The sequence below is a fragment of the Ursus maritimus genome, unplaced genomic scaffold (genome assembly GCF_017311325.1).
Source record: "Ursus maritimus isolate PB19 unplaced genomic scaffold, ASM1731132v1 scaffold_12, whole genome shotgun sequence".
Taxonomy (NCBI): domain Eukaryota; kingdom Metazoa; phylum Chordata; class Mammalia; order Carnivora; family Ursidae; genus Ursus; species Ursus maritimus.
In genome coordinates, this window is record NW_024423564.1 from 23,195,796 (window position 1) to 23,214,441 (window position 18,646).

The 18,646-nt window shown below is 35.8% G+C and overlaps 1 long non-coding RNA gene across 3 annotated transcripts in view; it reads right to left on the reverse strand.

Annotated features, from left to right (window-relative positions):
- Window positions 1-7,709: 7,709 nt before the first annotated feature.
- LOC103669345 overlaps window positions 7,710-18,646 on the reverse strand; it is an 80,390-nt gene continuing 69,453 nt past the window's right edge. For 2 of the 3 annotated variants that reach the window (XR_005834101.1, XR_005834103.1), the window contains exons 3-4: window positions 17,990-18,331; window positions 7,710-8,689 (exon numbers count right to left, since the gene is read on the reverse strand). This is a non-coding gene — a long non-coding RNA (uncharacterized LOC103669345). Of the gene's footprint in view, window positions 8,690-17,989; window positions 18,476-18,646 lie in introns of all 3 variants that reach the window. The other variant, XR_005834102.1, reaches the window with a different exon arrangement.

Genomic DNA, 18,646 nt, shown 5'->3' on the forward strand with positions numbered 1-18,646 from the left:
GGAGGCAATATAACAAAACACAGTAATTGTTAGTACTAACATAAGGATCCTTTAATAACTCTAAGATTTGGCTTTGAAATACCCTAAGTGAAACTAAGAAACTCCAGTTAGTTGCTAACCATTGCAGATTCAAGTTCTGCAAAGTCACTATTGCTTGTAAAAAAGGCACTTGAAGTATACATTGAAATCATCTTCACAGGAAAAAAATAATTTTATAGTATATTTGGCAAGTTATAAAAGTCTTGCTCTGTAGTATTTTATAATTATTTCTTAGTTACTATTTTCACACCTTCTTTGTGATTCTAGAAAAACTCTCAAGTTAATCTTACTGTTCTAACACTTGACAAAAGGGATGCATTGGGAATTTTAGTATGCATTAAGCCAAGTGCTTCAAGTATTGATAATAATTATACAAAGCAAGTTATCAAATCTATCCCATTTTGTCACCCATGGGAGGTGCTAGAACATTTCAGTATATGGGGACGATCTGATAGTGTTTTTTGTGGTTAGACAGGTCCACACCAGCTGTTGAAGGGTATTCTTTTTCTCCACTACCAAGAGCTGAGTCCATTTTTAAAATAAGATTTTTGCGATTATAAAAATAATTTCATCTAATTTTATGCAACTTTGAGAATGCAGAAAAGTATAAAGAAATTCAAAAGAACAGACAAATTATTTCATTATCTCTTTGAAGGTTGTTACGCACTTTAAATATAGTTAGATACAAAGCTGCAGAAATAGCTGCAAATGTAGATATGCACACACATGTAGATATGATGATTCATAAATCTATGTATTCTTTTTAAGTTATTTTTCAATTGTCAGTTTTCATTATTTCAACATATTTCCCATATTGTAAATAATCTTACAATTTAATTATTAGTAATCTCTCTTCCTCATATAGTGCATTATAATTATTTACCCAGTTCCATTTTGTTGGACGTTTAATTTCAATGAAATATTTATCTCAATATTGCAAACATCACTGTTATAAACACCTCTCAACACAAATTTTGATCAGTATTCTAGTTTTTCCAGAAATAGAATTTACTGCCTCAAATGATACGAATATTTTAAGATTCTTGATGCATTTTACAAAATTGATTTTTTAGAGGAATTATCAATTCATTTCCACTATCCGTGTTTTAAAGTGTTTGATCTCACTGTAATTATGTCATTTGTGTTTTCCAATTTCAGTGAAATGTTACTAATTTGGCAGTTGGGAAGCGGTATCACATGTTGTTTAGATGTTTATCAACCATCAGCTAAAGAGTAAGCCAGACTGCATTAAAAATATGGGCTCACAACAGATGGTGGGGTCCTGCAGGTGAAATGTATATAACTAGACTTCCAAGTGAAGCTCAGGGCCAGACAACTATGGGAATTTTACACAGGTAGGCTTTGGACTTGACCTCCAAACAAATAACCTCCTGGGGCAGAAAGAAAAGAATTCCCCAAACCTGTAGATCAGGATAGCACCCCCCTTTGTCTTCATATTTGTATTGGTTTTTTAAAAATATTTTATTTATTCATTTTTAGAGAGAGAGCAAGGGGAGGGGCAGAGGAGGAGGGAGAGGGACAAGCAGACTCTGCGCAGAGCATGGAGCCCTATACTGGGCTCCTTTCCAGGACCCTGAGATCTTGACTCAAACCAAAGTCAAGAATCTAACAGCCAACTGACGGAGCCACCCAGGCACTCCCTTTCTTCATACTTTTAAAATATGGGCTTCATGTTAAAATGTCCTCATTAATCTACAGATGAAGAAAATTCTTCAGCATGCAACCAGAGACACAATCTACCTATCCATTACACTATAGCAATAACTTTTAAATGCAATAGTGCTAATTACCTTTGCAAAATGGTATTCAATCAAAATAGCAGTTTTCTGTGTAGCTGCTGAATGATTTAGAAGGAACCTCACGTGATTGTCTAAAAAAAAATACTTCATCTATAACTTTACTTTGTTTTATATAGCTGTATATATAGAAACTGGCAAGAACGTATAACAGTATCACTAATAATCAAATCAGGAAATTATTTTGACTTTTCTACTTTCTAATGAATACAGTTCACTAATTATATTAATCCATATTTTGGGCAAACAGAATCAATTAAATGGGTGAATGGAGCTACACTTCTGAAATTAAATTTTGTTATTTAATCCGAACTTACCTTAACAAAAGATCATTTAAACTAATTCCATATGATGCCAAAATAAATTCACTCAAATTTGTTATTGAATTAAAGAGAAAACTTTAGACCTGCCAAGTTCATAGAAAAGGTAGTACTGTAATTAATTGAGAGTTCAATCAAGAATCTAAAAAACCAAAAAATAGTAAGGTTTATTTGATAGAAAATATGTTCAGTTAGTAAAAGAATCATAACTCAGAAATGACATATTTTATATCAACTCAAACCTGTAAAATGGCTTAATAAAAATCATTAGTTGATAGTGTTCTAGAAATAAATTTAACCATCACAGAAATGTATTTACAAGTAAAAGTTTTCTTGTGTGGGCATCTGGAAATCTTTTCTCTAAACAGAAGTTCAGAGGTTTCACATGAAGAAAATAACTTTCTCAGGGCACCTGGGTGGCTCAGTTGGTTAAGCTTCTGACTCTTGGTTTCAGCTCAGTCATGATCTCAGGGCCATGAGATTGAGCCCCAAGTCTGGCACCAAGCTCAGCGGGGAGTCTGCTTGAGATTCCCTCTCCCTCTTGCTCTGCCCCTCCTGCTGACCGCTCTCTCTCTCCCTCTCAAATAAATAAATGAATCTAAAAAAAAAAAAAAAAAGAAAGAAAAAAGAAAACAACATTCTCCTCAAAATCTACTAGTGCTCAGGATTTATTTAATTATCAATTTGGAGGGGCATCTGGGTGGCTCAGTCAGTTGAGCATTGGACTCTTGGTTTCGACTCAGGTCATGAACTCGGGGTTGTGAGATCGAGCCCCTCCTCAGGCTCTGCGCTGGGTATGAAGTCCCCTTCAGATTCTCTCTCTCTCTTCCTCCCCCTCTTTTACTCCCCCCACCTCACTTGCACTCATTCTCTCTCTCTCTAAAATAAATAAATATGTTTTTAAAAAGAATATATTAATTATCAGTTTGGAAAAATCTGAGAGCAAGAACTTTTTCTAGATAATAAGTGACATAGCACGAACTCACCTTGTTTCTCTAAATGCTATGGAATAATTACAGTGTGTTTAATAATTATGTGTTTAATAATTTCTAGACATTTTTACCATGTTTGTATCACTTCAATGTTTGCAATAAAACTCTAATAAACAGTGAATATATTGGGTAAATCTAATGCATTATATGTGCTGAGGATCATCAGAAATCTTATGTTAGAAACAGCTGGTATAGTTTCATGTGCTCTGCATTACAAAATGAAAATAAAATGGATCCGTCGTGTCCTATAGGGAGGAGAAAAATCCCATTGTTTCAACACATATGTTGAAACCAACAGTTTTTCCAAAACTTCCTAGGAGTATGATAAACTTCAAATGTACTTCAGTAAGTTCCTCAGAAAGAATTTGATGTTGAGCAGTCTTAAGTCATTTCAAGTACAAGAGCTGCCATTAAGAAGTCTGAGACAAATAGTTACAGACTGGGTATTTTTCTGTAATTGTGATCCAATTTCACACTGGTTTTAAGGTCACAAAAGCTCTGAGGGTATTCCTGATACATGATCTCATTCTCCATCAGATGAGACCAGCCCTCATGAGTACATGTTGCAATGAGACTATCTTCAAAATTGAAGAGATTGTTATGGAAGTAGGAACCGGATAATGTGTCAGGAAATATACAGAGGATTATTAATAAAGCACAATGAACATAAGAATCAATTACTTAAGTGTCATAGGTTACCAACATCATAATGATGACATACAACTTCTTTCAGCCTTCAGTTATGTTTTTAAAAGCTCTGGAAAGAAATACAATTGACCCAATCTATCATGGATAGACATGATCCTTTTCCTCTGCAAAACAAGGCAGACTTTTTTTTTTTTTTTAATTTTCCACTATTGGACACTTTTCCAAAGTTTAAGGGCTATAGAACAAGTGGAATAGCTTTTATTTTATAGCTGTGTCAACATTACCCAATCGTGGTTGTAGAGCTGGTTATTCTTTAACTTTTTTTTACACTCTTGGGAACCTCTGTCCTCCAAGACATAAAAAGAGAAAATGAAGTTGCGTTGTAGTAGAAGAGATTAAAGCTACATATAACAATTTCTAGACAGAAAGAATTGTTAAATTTTGAACACAGTAAGAGAAATTGATGTCTCTCTACTTCCCCCACCTCCTCTCCTTTCCTCTCTTGTCTTCCTCTTACCTTGCTAATCATCTTAAAGACATTTCTCTCTAAAGTTAAACTGCTTGGCATGCTTCACTCCATTTTATATGAGATTTAGTTAGATGACAACATTACATTTTAGATTAAAAAATAAAAGATGTTTAAAAAATAAAAAAAATAAAGGATGCTTAAAATAAAATAAATAAAGTTACCTAGGTATGCCACCTTACCCTTTCCCCTCCAACCATCAATAATTACCTCAGGAACGATTGCTCAGAAATTCAGTTTGCTACGTTGAACTCTCAATTTTTTCTTGGAAAATTTCAAGAAAAAAAGAAAAACCCAAGTCACCACGAAAAGATTCACATTTGCTGACTGCATTTACTTGAGACATAAAGCTCAAATATTTAGTTCTCATCATCTTCATCACTGGGGACACTGGAAAAAATCTCAAAAGAAAGCTGAGATACAAAATACAGAAATATCTCTTGCTAAAATTTAGGCTCAAGCAAACAAACAAACAAAGGAGCATGTGGGGTTTTTTTGTTTTGTTTTGTTTTGTTTTAATGTTACCACTTCTTTCATATCAAACACAGAGCTTCCCAACTGGTATGCCGATACACCATGATGTGTGCAAATGTGCTGCGTGTGAGCCGGGATAGTGACTCCTACAACCCTCAGGGCTTCTGGGGTGGGCCTGGGGCCCAGACCTTCCCTAGCTTTTGGTCTCTGCTGGAAGAAGCCTCCTTTTTTTTTTTTTTTTCTTCCCAGTGTGCTATACAAATGCTATTTTCAACGATTGCTATAATGTAGAAAAATTTAAGAAACCCTGCTGTATAATATACATGGTAGATGGCAGTGTCAGCGGTAGTATTGGGAATTATCCTAATTACAATGATAAATACATAAATGTGGGCTTCTAAAAAAACTCACGGAAGAGAGAGAAGAGAGACACCTTCTTCTTTTTTAATTTACCACTTTAAAAAATATGTTTGTGTGTGATGCAGTCGTCTTCAAAAGATCCCAGGGAAATGTGAACGGTGAAGGAAATCATTTAAAGCTTTAACTCCCTTACATTTACAGCATGGTGATTAGTAAAAATCTCCCTCATTCTGATAAATAAAACAAAAAAGGATATTTATTTTGATATCCTCGTTTTCTTCAATTGCACCACTCCATGGACATATAGACCAGTTCTGAGAAAGCCCATTTTCTCCATGTCTTATTTTTTTAAAACTGTAAATGAAATTTCAGGAAATCTCCAAGTTAAGCTGGTTCATTTGCTGTCCTCTGGCTCTGTTGTTTATGTAAGAGTTTATGTTTCTTAATTCCCAGGTAGTGACCTGTATATTTTTTTCTGATCTTTGGAAATATACCCACAGAAATCACCATAACATTCTTGGCTCTTGTTGAAAATTCTTCCTTTTTCCAAAACATCCACACCTACACAACTGTTTACTCAAACACAACAAACAAACAAAACTGATGTTTATTATTTTGTTTTCAGCTTTTGTATGTGCTGAGTTCCACTTTTAATATGAACTTATTTCAATATGGTCTTTTATTGTCCTTAGATTTAATTTAGTAGACTTTGCCTTTAAAAGAATTTCCTTGTGAAAATGTAGCAGTTGGACTGTATGCATCTGCCATAATCTTTTTTTTTTGTTTGTTTGTTTTTGTTTGATATGGGAGTAATACTACAGAGAAATGAAATACCAAGAAATCTAAGCCTTGACTACCACATAGGATTTTTTTTTTTTTTAAGATTTTATTTATTTATTCGACAGAGAGAGAGACAGCCAGCAAGAGAGGGAACACAAGCAGGGGGAGTGGGAGAGGAAGAAGCAGGCTCATAGTGGAGGAGCCTGACGTGGGGCTCGATCCCACAACGCTGGGATCACGCCCTGAGCCGAAGGCAGACGCTTAACCGCTGTGCAACCCAGGTGCCCCACCACATAGGACTAAAAACAAAAATGTAGAGTAGAAAATATCACCTGCCTCAGGGCCATCATTTTAACTCACCACATTTTGTACAAACATCAGGTGTACTAGGAAGCTGACAATGTTTGAAATCACTTCCATCACCACAAGTATAATTTCCAAGTCATAGGCATTTCAAACCTCTGTTTCTTTTTTTTTTTTAAAGATTTTATTTATTTATTCGACAGAGATAGAGACAGCCAGCGAGAGAACACAAGCAGGGGGAGTGGGAGAGGAAGAAGCAGGCTCATAGCGGAGGAGCCTGACATGGGGCTCAATCCCACAACGCCGGGATCACGCCCTGAGCCGAAGGCAGACGCCCAACCGCTGTGCCACCCAGGCGCCCCCAAACCTCTGTTTCTTAACATCCCATAAAATGCAGATAAATTACACAGTAATTTTAATGTATAGATTTAAAGTGCCAGTCACTATATTATTGTATTTTATATCTCATTTAATTTCACAGCTTGTGAAGTAGGAACTAGTCTCCTTACTTCACTCTCCTACCTGGTATAGCTTGAACTATGCATAGGATTATCAAAGAGAGGAGAAAAATGCCAAGTTCAAAAGATAAAAATAGCTTTAAAATGAGTTAAGAGACAATGAAATAATTCATTGCCCCGAAGACTATAATAGAGTAGGTGCATTAAATTCTATTCTTAATAATTAAGCAACAGTAGTAGTATTTCCATATAGAAGAGGGCTAAGTACAATTCTTTTTCTTGTGTTCTATCCCTAATTAAAATGAGTATCTGAGCAAGTGGCTGAAATCTAAAGAGACCAAAGCCAATAGTCTTTCAAGAGAATGTTCATGAAATTCAACTTTCTTAAAAGATTTCTCTCAGAGGAAAGGCAAAATCCTAGTGATTGAGATCCCAAGGGTCCAACTCTATCACCATAGACATTATTACAGTAGATGTAAATGTCAAGGTTTAAAATCCAGAGTGACGAATACCCATGGTTAAGGACTGGGTTTTAAGTAAAGGATTCATAATTATTCCATGTATTATCCAGGTACTGTATCCTACATCTGGCATGGAGATAGTGGCATGTGGAAATAGATCTAACATGATGGTTATAATCAGTGTCTGTGGAATACATTATAAACTGATTCATGATTTCCCACACAATCCCAGTAGTTCTTGTCATTCTGTGAGAAACCCAGAAGTAGAAAACTGAGTATTTGGTTTAACCCTTTACCACCTATTTTCTAGCAAAATATGGCAGCCCTAGATAAAATAATCTTTTGTGCTTCCTGTAACATATATAAAATGTAAATGTCTATGTACTAGTCTGTCTGTACACTTAATTCCTGTATTGGTTGAGACAATAACCTTTTAAAATGGAGGAAGAAGATAAAAATAAAAAATACAATGGATTTCCAATTAAAATGATAGGATGCTTAGTGGTCCGAGACTCAGGGGTAGGCCTAGAATGAACTTCTCATCATGATATAAATAGGTTCCAAAAGGTGAGAAGTGGTGTCTGATCATCTGAACTCAGCCATTATACCTTCAGAGCACATGGGAACCCATTTGAAGTTTTCAGTCAGACTAAAACACCAGGACATTTATTTTTAACAAGGATAATGATGGCTCTTTGGGGATGATCATTTTCAATTTGCCTAAGAGCCAAGGGACTATGAAAATAATGCTTAACTGGAGAGTTCTGGAGACAAGCATGGCGAGTTGGGACATGTTAGCTGAAAGAACACTGAGATTGTGTGTGTTGTTATTGCATATCGTCAACACCTGGAAGTGTACCTCATACATACTGGGTATGTAGGTAACTAATACATACCACTCAAAACCAGTCATATTAGTACATACATAACTAGTACATTGACTAGTATATACTGGTCAAAACTCTCTAGATCCAGTAATACTTGGATGCAGTTGCTTGTCCCCAACCTCCTCCTACCTGCATTCAGGTAAATCCTAAGTCAGTCACCTAGATCTACACATGTAAAAACTGTGATCTCCACTTGAATCACAGTACCCTAAACTTTGTGGAAGTGAATGATTTTAGGGTCACAAAGCCCAGCTTCCCACAATGAGTAGGAATCGTGTCTCTAGATATTAACTGCTACTCCAAGAGATCCTCCCCAAACCTATCTGAACATGAGAATCATTTAATTATTTTTACAAAAATAAAGATTCTCAAGTTTCCTTTGGCAATTCAGACTCCAGAAATCTTTTTTTAAAAAACAAACCTCAGATCATTTTTATGAACAGGCAAGTGTGTGAAAAGCTTTCCAAAGCATCTATCCCCCTTTCAGACAGCTCCATTAGAAACTTCTATGAACTAACTCACCTGTCGAAATTTTGGCACAAGTGGACTACAATAGCCATCTTCACTTATTCAGTCATACAGCGCTTAATCAATGATGTTTAACGAGCATCAAATGGGAGGCACCTGGAGGAAAAAATGAAAAGACAGGACTTAACCCATATTCCTGGAACTAAGTCTAGGTACAATAACATCGGAATCTATATTCACTGTAGAGTGATGGGCAGTCACTGAAGGGTTCGGAAGCATTAGTATGACATAATCAGATATGAGTGTTGAAAATACCACTCTGGGAGTAAAGTGAGACATAGAATGGAGTGGTGACATTTCACTACGTCAAGTAAGTAGTAAGAAGGCTACTTCCGTAGCCAACCAAGAGAGAATGAGACAAAGACAATCCAGATAGAGAGGAGGATTGCACAGGATTGTTTCATCCAACTTTAGCAAACAGAAATGTTAGACAAAGACAATAAACACATTGAAAGCTGTATTTATTTTAAAAGTAAGTGGTTATTAACAAGCATCAAACATTGATAAATCATGCCATTCACCAAAAGTTAAGTACTTATAAAAGTTTGTGGCCAGATTGGAGATACAAAGGTGTATACAATGAAAATCTCTGTTCTCAGGCATCAACTTTTAGGCACAGAATCACAATTATACAGAGATAATTATAACAACACAGTATTTAAAAGAAGGGCTATAATGATATTATTAAAAAGTATCATCCCATTAGGGAGGAGGAGATGCATTTAAGGTTTTAGAGAATATGTATGTGAGAACATAAGTAAATAATCCTTTCAGAAATAGTCATTTCTTGCATAGTCTTCTGTTAATTATGGAATTGTTTTAAAAATTTATCTAAAGTCCATTCTCTTTGAAAAGGAATAATAGGTGGCTGGGTGAATATTACTGGTCACAATAGATGAGAAGAGGTATACAACTCCAACAGTAAAATTAAGTCCATAAAAAGCATAGAAGACTTCCCAGAATACTATTTACAAAAATCACCAGTTGTGAATCAAACTTCTATTTAAAATTGCTTTTCTATATTACTCTATTGAGGCTTTCTACTTAATGAGATGTCTGGCAGGGAAGATTTGGGGAACATTTATCCAAAATGCCAGAACTGCTTTCCACTTTGCTAAAATGCTAGCAAGAAGCTTTGAAAGTGGCAACACGTTTGCGAGACATCATTGTCAAATTTCCCCTAAAGGAACAATGTGAATAGACAGTAAGAGAGCCGTGAATCAGATTGTCAATGCCGGGCTTATGCTTTTGAGTTTCCGCGAACATGTTCCTAATTTTGCCGTCACTTCTCCATTTTAGGAATGAATTCCACTTTTTAAATTATTTTTTTGTTTTACAAATGTTTAATCCCATGTGACCCTTTATTCTATCATTCATCAAATTCTATTATTCATCCTACTCCTGGATAATATGTACTTAAGGAATGAAACAAATTTAAAGATTACCAATCCAGTACAAAAGTTAATAAAAATTGCTTGGCAACAATCAGAATGCATTTCGAGTTGAACTGTCTGCCAGATTAGATTATCCGCTGGGCTAGGTGGTTTCTCAGTGACTCTATGTATCTCTGTGATAGATCTGACTACATTGTAACAGTGCTAATTTATTTACACATTCATTATCATGTTTTCGGCTAGGATTTATTATGTATTTTCACCTTTGCATCTACAGAAATTCCTGGCACAAAATTTAGGATCTCAATAATTGTATGATGGATGGCTAGTTGACTCCCTAAATGAATCAATGAGATTCTTTTCCGTCTGATTATTTGTGTTGGGCCTATGCTCTTTTATTTACATCAGTTTTTCAATTTTGGGGTTGACATAAGATTTGATTTGAAATTCTTTAAACTTCAATAGGAACTGAAATCCATAATGTAATAAATACTGAATTAGATGCTTTTCCATTCTAAATAAATGAACAAATAAGTTCTTAAAATATTGAGTTTTTAAAAAATAATATATATCTGAGCACTTTCACACTCCCAGGATATTTTTTCGAACAGGAATAAAAAAGTTACCAGCTATAAGCTTGAAAACTATCATAAAAAAAAATAGTAACCTAGAAGAAAAATATGTGAAGGTAAGAAAAATAAGTCACCGAGACTTTGAGAAATAATACAATTATTCAGTAATCCTTTTCCAGTATTCATCCATTTGTTCAACTGCATTGTCTTCCAATGTTCTCTAAAGGGTAATTAGGTAAATACTTAGCATTCTCATAATAATAATTAAAAAAAAGGTATTCTGCCACTCAGAGAAAATAAACAATCTAACAAGGGAAAGAATGCTGAAGAAAAGAATAGTCCAACCAGACCTAAGGGGAGAATGAGCATAAAAGAAGCAAATAACATAATTAACTAAGATGTCAGAATGTAAATCTGTAGAAAACACAATTGTACTTTAATCTATAAATAAGACAATGGCCCAAGATAATTTGTACTGTCTCCTCATGATCTCTATTATCATTTACACTGAAAATAGCGCCATATGAAATGCTGTTATTTGTATATGAAGATGGTGCTATGACCCATCAGCAACAAATCTACAAAATTGTTTTGTTTTTGGAGTAGGAAAGGGTTGGCAATAAATTCATTCACACACTCATCTGGTCCTCTTGTGAGCAATGGTGTACATTGGCAAGTTGAAGTTACAGCTGCAGTCAGTGAGCCCAGAACAAAACAAAACAAAACAAAAACCCAGGGAGTGAAAAATCAATCAGATTGTAATTAGTGCATAGGGGAGACTGAATACCCTAACCTGACATATTAGCACCAAGTTCTGACCAACTAAGCTTAACTATCCATATGGTGTCAAATAATGCATCTATATTTAATCCACTGTTTAAAAAAATGGTATTGTGATGCCCTGATGAACTTCAGAAAGCATCCCCAATTCTTCCTCACTATACATACTTCAGCATATGTATTATAATAGAGTGCCAGGCATCACTTAACACTAGAACTAAGAGGAAACCTTTTTTTGATGGGAAACCTTTTTTGATGGGAAAATGCAACCCAAGGAATATTTTGAGTGGTTGGCCCATCTGGGCCAGCCCAATCACTGGCTGGTGAGTTTGATGGCCCCACAAAATAAAAAAGTAAATTTTTTGACTGAATGCCTCTGGTGTAATGTCCTAAGGTGTGTTTAAATGATAAAAACATAATCCAGCACAGGCTTTATAGCCAAACATGAAGAGGAATGATCACTGATATTCAAAAACTACCCTATGCCATGTGCTATCCCAGTTCCTTATGTGATATATTATGTTTGCTCCTAACAATAGAGTTACATGGTGGGTATTATCCTCATCTTCTAGGTAAGAAACTAAATCTTGGGGCAAAAAACTTATTGTTTTTTTGTTTTATTATATCAAAAATAGTGAAGGCTTCAGAATTTGGCTACAACGACTTATTCCATACTCCATGATTTTTTTTTTTTTAAAGATTTTATTTATTTATTTGACAGAGAAAGACAGCCAGCGAGAGAGGGAACACAAGCAGGGAAGTGGGAGAGGAAGAAGCAGGCTCCCAGCGGAGAAGCCTGATGTGGGGCTCGAACCCAGAACACTGGGATCACGCCCTGAGCCGAAGGCAGACGCTTAACGACTGCGCCACCCAGGCGCCCCTCCATGATTGTTTTTACGTAGAGATAATATAAATATAACCAACCAACTTGATAAACTCCTGTAATTTGCATTATTTATACTATCCAATGGATGTAACTAATTGACCTAAAACCCAAGTGGAGAGCATGGATTTCAGATGACAATAATTTATGACCAAGAGCTTTATAGACCCAGGACATATTGACAGAAACGCCCCACTTTTTTTTTTTTTTTTTTTTTTTTTTTTTTTATCTTTATCTTGAAGACTTTGCTAGACTGGCAGAATTCCTGGGTAGTCATAGGATTCCAGTGATTCTAATGTTTTAAGAGATGATTATAACCCAGAAACTGTGGGTTTATCTGTGAGGCTAAAAATAAAAGCATTTCTTTCATTAATTTATCCAAGGCTTTTTAAAATGCTATCAGCGTGGCTTATCAAGACCTCGATTAATACAGACAGCCCAATATCTCTTATATTAAACCACATGTTCCAAGCCCAATCAAAGCAATTCTAATTTACCATTCTCTGTGAGGTTTTTCTGTTTGAACAAACTTGGGAACATGATTTTATTTTCAAACTCAGTGGCAACTCAGCAAGTGTAAAGCTACATACTACATAACTACATACGTACATGCAAACTTCCAATCATTGATATGCATGTGTGCAAATGAATCACAGTGAAACAAACATTTCAAAAAGTTATTGGAAGTTTGGTTTAAAGTTTCTTCCTCTGTACTGCCATGATCGCCAATGAATTCTTTTATAATACTTAACCATGTTGTATTGCAAATGCCTTTTTCCTCAACTAGAGTATGGGCTTTGTAAGGTCAGAGACTGTCTTTTTCTCTCTGAACCCAGTGTATAAATGTAGTTCTGGCATTCACTGATTACTTATTGAATAAATAAATGAATACTATAAAGTAAAATATGAAATTACATAATGGCATCATTGGTTATAATCCATGTTTGCATCCTGAATTGACCTGATTTCTTCCTACGCATCCTTGAATGCTTGAAAATACATCTTTAGTTCATCCAGGCACAAATTTTATAGAAGAAAGTTATATTTAATCATGTATAGATGAAATAGAATTATTACTCAAAAGCAACAGGAGCCACCTATAGTGCCCATGACAGGAGCTGAAAGGGGTTGACTTTCCTTGAATTCTAAGCAATTGTTGCATGCTGGTCCCTGGACAATAATATAAAGCTGGTAAAGTTTGTATTTAAGATGACCTTTGCCCTTCATTTTTTGAACTTTTTTGACCTTTTGCCTCTGTTCCCATACATCCAGAGCCTTTGGGATGTGCTCTGACTGCCAAGACTCTGATGTTGTGGAAAAAAGCATAAGCTTTGCCTCTACTAGAACTAGGTAACTGGCTTGGGTGTGAGTTAATTTCTCTGGCACTTAGTACCTGCAGTGTAAATTCAGAATATTAATGATCTTCCTCGGAGAGAAAGAGTTTAGGCCCATGTGAAACGGTGCAAGTGAGAATGCTCTGCAAACTATAAAGCATTACAGAGATATCTAATGTTATATAAAACATCCTTAAAATTGAAGACTTCTAACGTCCTCTTTGCTCTGAAGTATCCATGACATAAATAACTTCATTCTCTCTTCTCTCCAAATTTCTATCTCAGTACAATTGTTGGGACTGAAAATAATCTGATTGTTGCCTAAATTTATTCCCTTTAAGCTAAAATGCCTAATAAACATGAAACCACCTTAATTCGTTAATATTTTTAAAAAGGGTATTGTAAATCCAGCTATTCTGGAGGCTGCTGGGGGTGAGTCCTTTTCTGTCTAATTTGACTGCTAATTCCTACTCTAATAAACACAGGGGTCAGAAAGGTGGCATCCCAGAAAGAAAAGGCTATTCATCTCAATTGTAAGGCTCCCAACACATGAAGGATGGTAATTTAATTTCCTGAAATTTGCTCATCTGAAAGTTTAATTAACAGAAACCAAGACACTAAAATAGTTTTGTATCAAATATATAGAATAGTGGTACTTAACCACTAGATGACTTATGTTTCCATAGTGATTGTTAAAATTATATTTATAAAAGAAACCAAGTGTAACCATTTTAGCAATTCTACAAAGGCATACTCTAAGAGGTAAAATTAAAGTTAAAAAAAAATGAGACCATTTATAATGGGTCGTTATGACTCTGAATAACGATGATTATTGGTTCTGCTTAATAAAACTGTCATCCAACACAAAATAGATATTAAGCTAAATTACATTACATTATCATTCTATCATGCTACAAAATTCAAAGCAAAGCCTTTAAAAAAATAGATCCACAAGAAAACAAGCCCAATATTAACCTCCGCTACCTATTTCAAAATGGTTTTAATTAATAAAGGAAAGTGTGTAAATAATTAAAACAAAACACAGGAATGCTGTAAAATGATGCTTTTTACTAGAGCAAACAACAAAGCATTTGTTACCTGCATATTTTTTAAATGATCTAGCTTTGGTATGATACTTGATGAAGCCAGGATCAGCTTTTCTCACACTTTTCTCCTCTTACTCAGCTTTGGCTTCTTCACTCCAAGGTGTTTCTTTCCTGTCAGTCCCCACTGTCCCCTCTGCTGGCTGACTCACATAAAGGAATCTTCGGTTTATCTATCACTAGCACTCCTAAAGCTGATCGCTTCCTGAGCTTCCAGAATCAAAATCATGCATGTTGCAAAAATACAGACTTCTAGATCTTTCCCACGACTTACTGGATCAGACGCTCTGTGGTGAGGCTTGTGAATCCGCATTTTAATGTTCGCCCAAGGTGTTTATACATATCTCCGGTTTGTGAATCATTGTACTTGAACTACTGACAAGTAATAAGGATGCTAGGGTATGCTACTGTTAAGGTTAACACTCAGTTGGTTTACATTTAATTCATTACGGAAAGCATTTACTGGAGATATACAATTCGTCTGGCTGTTTGCTAGGTACGAGGGCTACTAAGATAATGACACACCTTTTCTCTCGTGCATTTTGTAGCGTAATCCTAGGATTTTACTTTCTGGAAATACAATCTCAATATTATAACATTATTTCTTCAAGACTTAGTATAGAATCTTGAGTTTCCTGCTTTCACAAGTATAAACCAAAAAAGTGCTTTCAAATAAAGTAAGATAGTCATTGAAATAAAACAATGATAGGATATAAAGTAGACTATGCATAGATGAAAAAAATGAGTGGCTAGAAGATTTAAGTGTGGAAAATGTAGCACAGAAAGAGAAAGAAATAAGATATAAAAGAGAATTTAAGAGAAATGGAAAAAGCAAAATTAAGAAACTTTGACATATGTCGAATATGAATTCCAGTAAAAAGAATGGTGTTCATAGGGGAGAGGAAGTATTTGAAATGATGGCTGAAAAATTTCTTGAACTGAAGAAAGTGATGAGTCCTCATATCAAAAAGATAAAAAATGAAACGAATTATACTTAGTCGTTTTGCAGTGGGATTGCAGAACATCAGGGGACAAAGAGAAAATCTTGGAATCGACTAGAGATAAAAGAGAAATAAGCTCTACATACACAAAGGAAGAGTCAGACTGACCTTATCAGTTTTAGGAGAGGCTGGAAGAAAATAGGGTAAAATTTCGAAGTGCTGAAAAAATAACATTCAAAGTAATGTTAATCATTTAAGAGGGAGAAGGTAATAAAAAAGTTTAAGGACATACAGTGACACATAGTTTCCGACCCTCACTTGGAAGAAATACTGAAGGACATACTTCATTAAGAAATAAATGAATCCATAAAGAAGGAGCATGATTTAGGAAGAAAGGGTGTGCAAATAAGTCCCTAAGATATATTGCTAAATCTAACTAGAAATGACAATCATATTATAAACACAATTTTTTATTGTTTAAATAAAAACTAGAACTAAATTATGGATAATGCAAATCTCTCTTGACAAGAGATTTATAAAAACGGATTGTCAACAGGCAATTTTATAGCTTAAATTAATTTGAGGAGATATCAAGAGGCACTTGAATTAACATTAAATGTGTAATCAAAATCAGTTTATTTTCCTTTATATCATTAATTTAATAGCAACTTCAACTCTATTGATTTTAAAACATATTTTTTTTAACCAGTTTCCCCTAAAAGGATTGTTTTGTTTTAAGCAATAGTCAATTTTGTTATAGTGGTTTTGAACATGTGAAATATGTTAACTATGTAACTGTAGAATGATTAACTCTTTACAAACAATCAAGGCCCCTGTTTAAAAAAATAAACACACCTGGGAGAATCCATTTTTTTCAGGTTGTGCCCATCAGCTACTGATACAGTACCACAGGCATACCTTGCTTTATTGTGTCTTGCGGATATCACAGTTTTTACAAATTGAAGGTCTATGGCAACCCTGTGCTGAGCAAGTCTATTGGCACCATTTTTCCAAAAGCATTTGCTCACTTTGCATTTCTAGGTCACATTTTAGTAATTCTTGCAATATTTCAAACTTTTCTTTATGTTTATTATGGTGATCTGTGATCAGTGATCTTCGGTGTTATCATTGTAATTGTTTCGGGGCACCATGAACTGTGCCCATGTAAGACAGAGAACTTAATCGATACATGTTGCGTGTGCTCTGACTGCCCCACCTGACCAGTTGTTCCCCCATCTCTCTTAGCTTGGTCCTCCCTGTTCCCTGAGACACACAATATTGAAATTAGGCCAACTGATAACCCTACAGTGAATGCCTCTAAGCATTCAAATGAAAGGAAGAATTGTATGTATCTCAAATCCAAAGCTAGCAATGATTAAGCTTAGTGAGGAAGGCATATCAAAAGCGGAGACAGACCAAAAACTAGGCCTCTTATGCCTGTTAGACAAGTTGTGAATGCAAAAGAAAAGTGTTTGAAGAAAATTAAAAGCACTACTTTGGTGAACACTCAACTGGTAAGCAAAACAGTCTTATTGCTGGTATGGAGAAAGTCGGAGTGATCTGGATAGAAGATCAAACCAGCTACAACATTCCCTTAAGCCAAAGCCTAATCCAGAGCAAGGCCCTAACTCCTCAGTTCTGTGAAGGCTGAGAACGGTGAGGAAGCTGCAGAAGAAAAGCTGGAAGCTAGCAGCAAGAGGTTGGTTTGTGAAATTTAAGGAAAGAAGCCATCTCTATAACGTAAAAGTGCAAAGTGAAGCAGCAAGTGCTGATGGAGAAGCTGCAGCAAATTATCCAGAAGATCTAGCTCAGATAATCAATGAAAGTGGCTACGGTAAACAGATTTTCAATGTAGATTAACCAGTCTTCTAATGGAAGAAGATGCTATGTAGGATTTTCATTGCTGGAGAGAAGTCAATGCCTGGCTTCAAAGCTTCAAAGGACTGACTGACTCTCTCATTTGGGGCTAGTGCAGCTGGTAACTTTAAGCTGAAGCCAATGCTCACTGACCACTTCAAAAATCTTAGGACCCTCAAGAATTATGTTAAATCCACTCTGACTGTGCTCTGTAAATGGAATAACAAAGTCTGGATGACAGCACATTCTGTTTACAACATGGTTTACTGAATATTTTAAGACCACTGTTGAGACCTCTTGCTCAGGAGGAAAAAAAAAAAAAAGTTTTTTCAAAATATTCGTATTTTGCACCTGGTTATCCAAGAGCTCTGACAGAGATGTACAATGGAATTAATATCATTTTCATGGTAACACAACATTTATTCTGCCGCCCATGGATCAAGGAGTCATTTCAACTTTCAAGTCTTCTTATTTAAGAAACATATTTCTCAAGGCGATAGCTGTCACAGACACTGTTTCCACAGAAACTGACCTGGGCAAAGTCAGTTGAAAACCTTCTGGAGCAGTCACCATTCTAGATGCCACTGAGAACATTCATGATTCATGGGAAGAGGTCCCAGTATCAACATGAACAGGAGTTTGGAAGAAGTTGGTTCCAGCCCTCATGGATGACGTGGAGGGTTCCGGACTCCAGTGGAGGCAGTAACTGCAGGTGTGGCGGGAACAGCGAGAGGACTAGAAGCAGCCGTGGAGCCCGGACATGTGACTGAATGGCTGCAATCTCAGGATCGAACCTTCATGGCTGAGGGGCTGCTTCTCATGGAAGAGCAAAGACAGTGGTTTCCTGAGCTGGAATCTACTGCTGGTGAAGATGCTGTGAAGATTGTTGAGATGACAACAGAGGATTTAGACCATGACATACACTCAGTTGATAAAGCAGCAGCAGGGCTTGAGAGGACCGACTCTAAGTGTGAAAGAAGTTCTGCTGTGGGTAAAATGCTTCAAACAGCATCACACGCTACAGAGAAATCATTCACGAAAGGATGAGTCAATATTTGCAACAAACTTCAGTGTTGTCTTATTTTAAGAAATTGCCACCGCCACCTCAGCCTCCAGCAGCCACAACCCTGGTCAGTCAGCAGCCATCAGCATCGAGGCAAGACCCTCGCCGAGCAAAAAGATTATGACT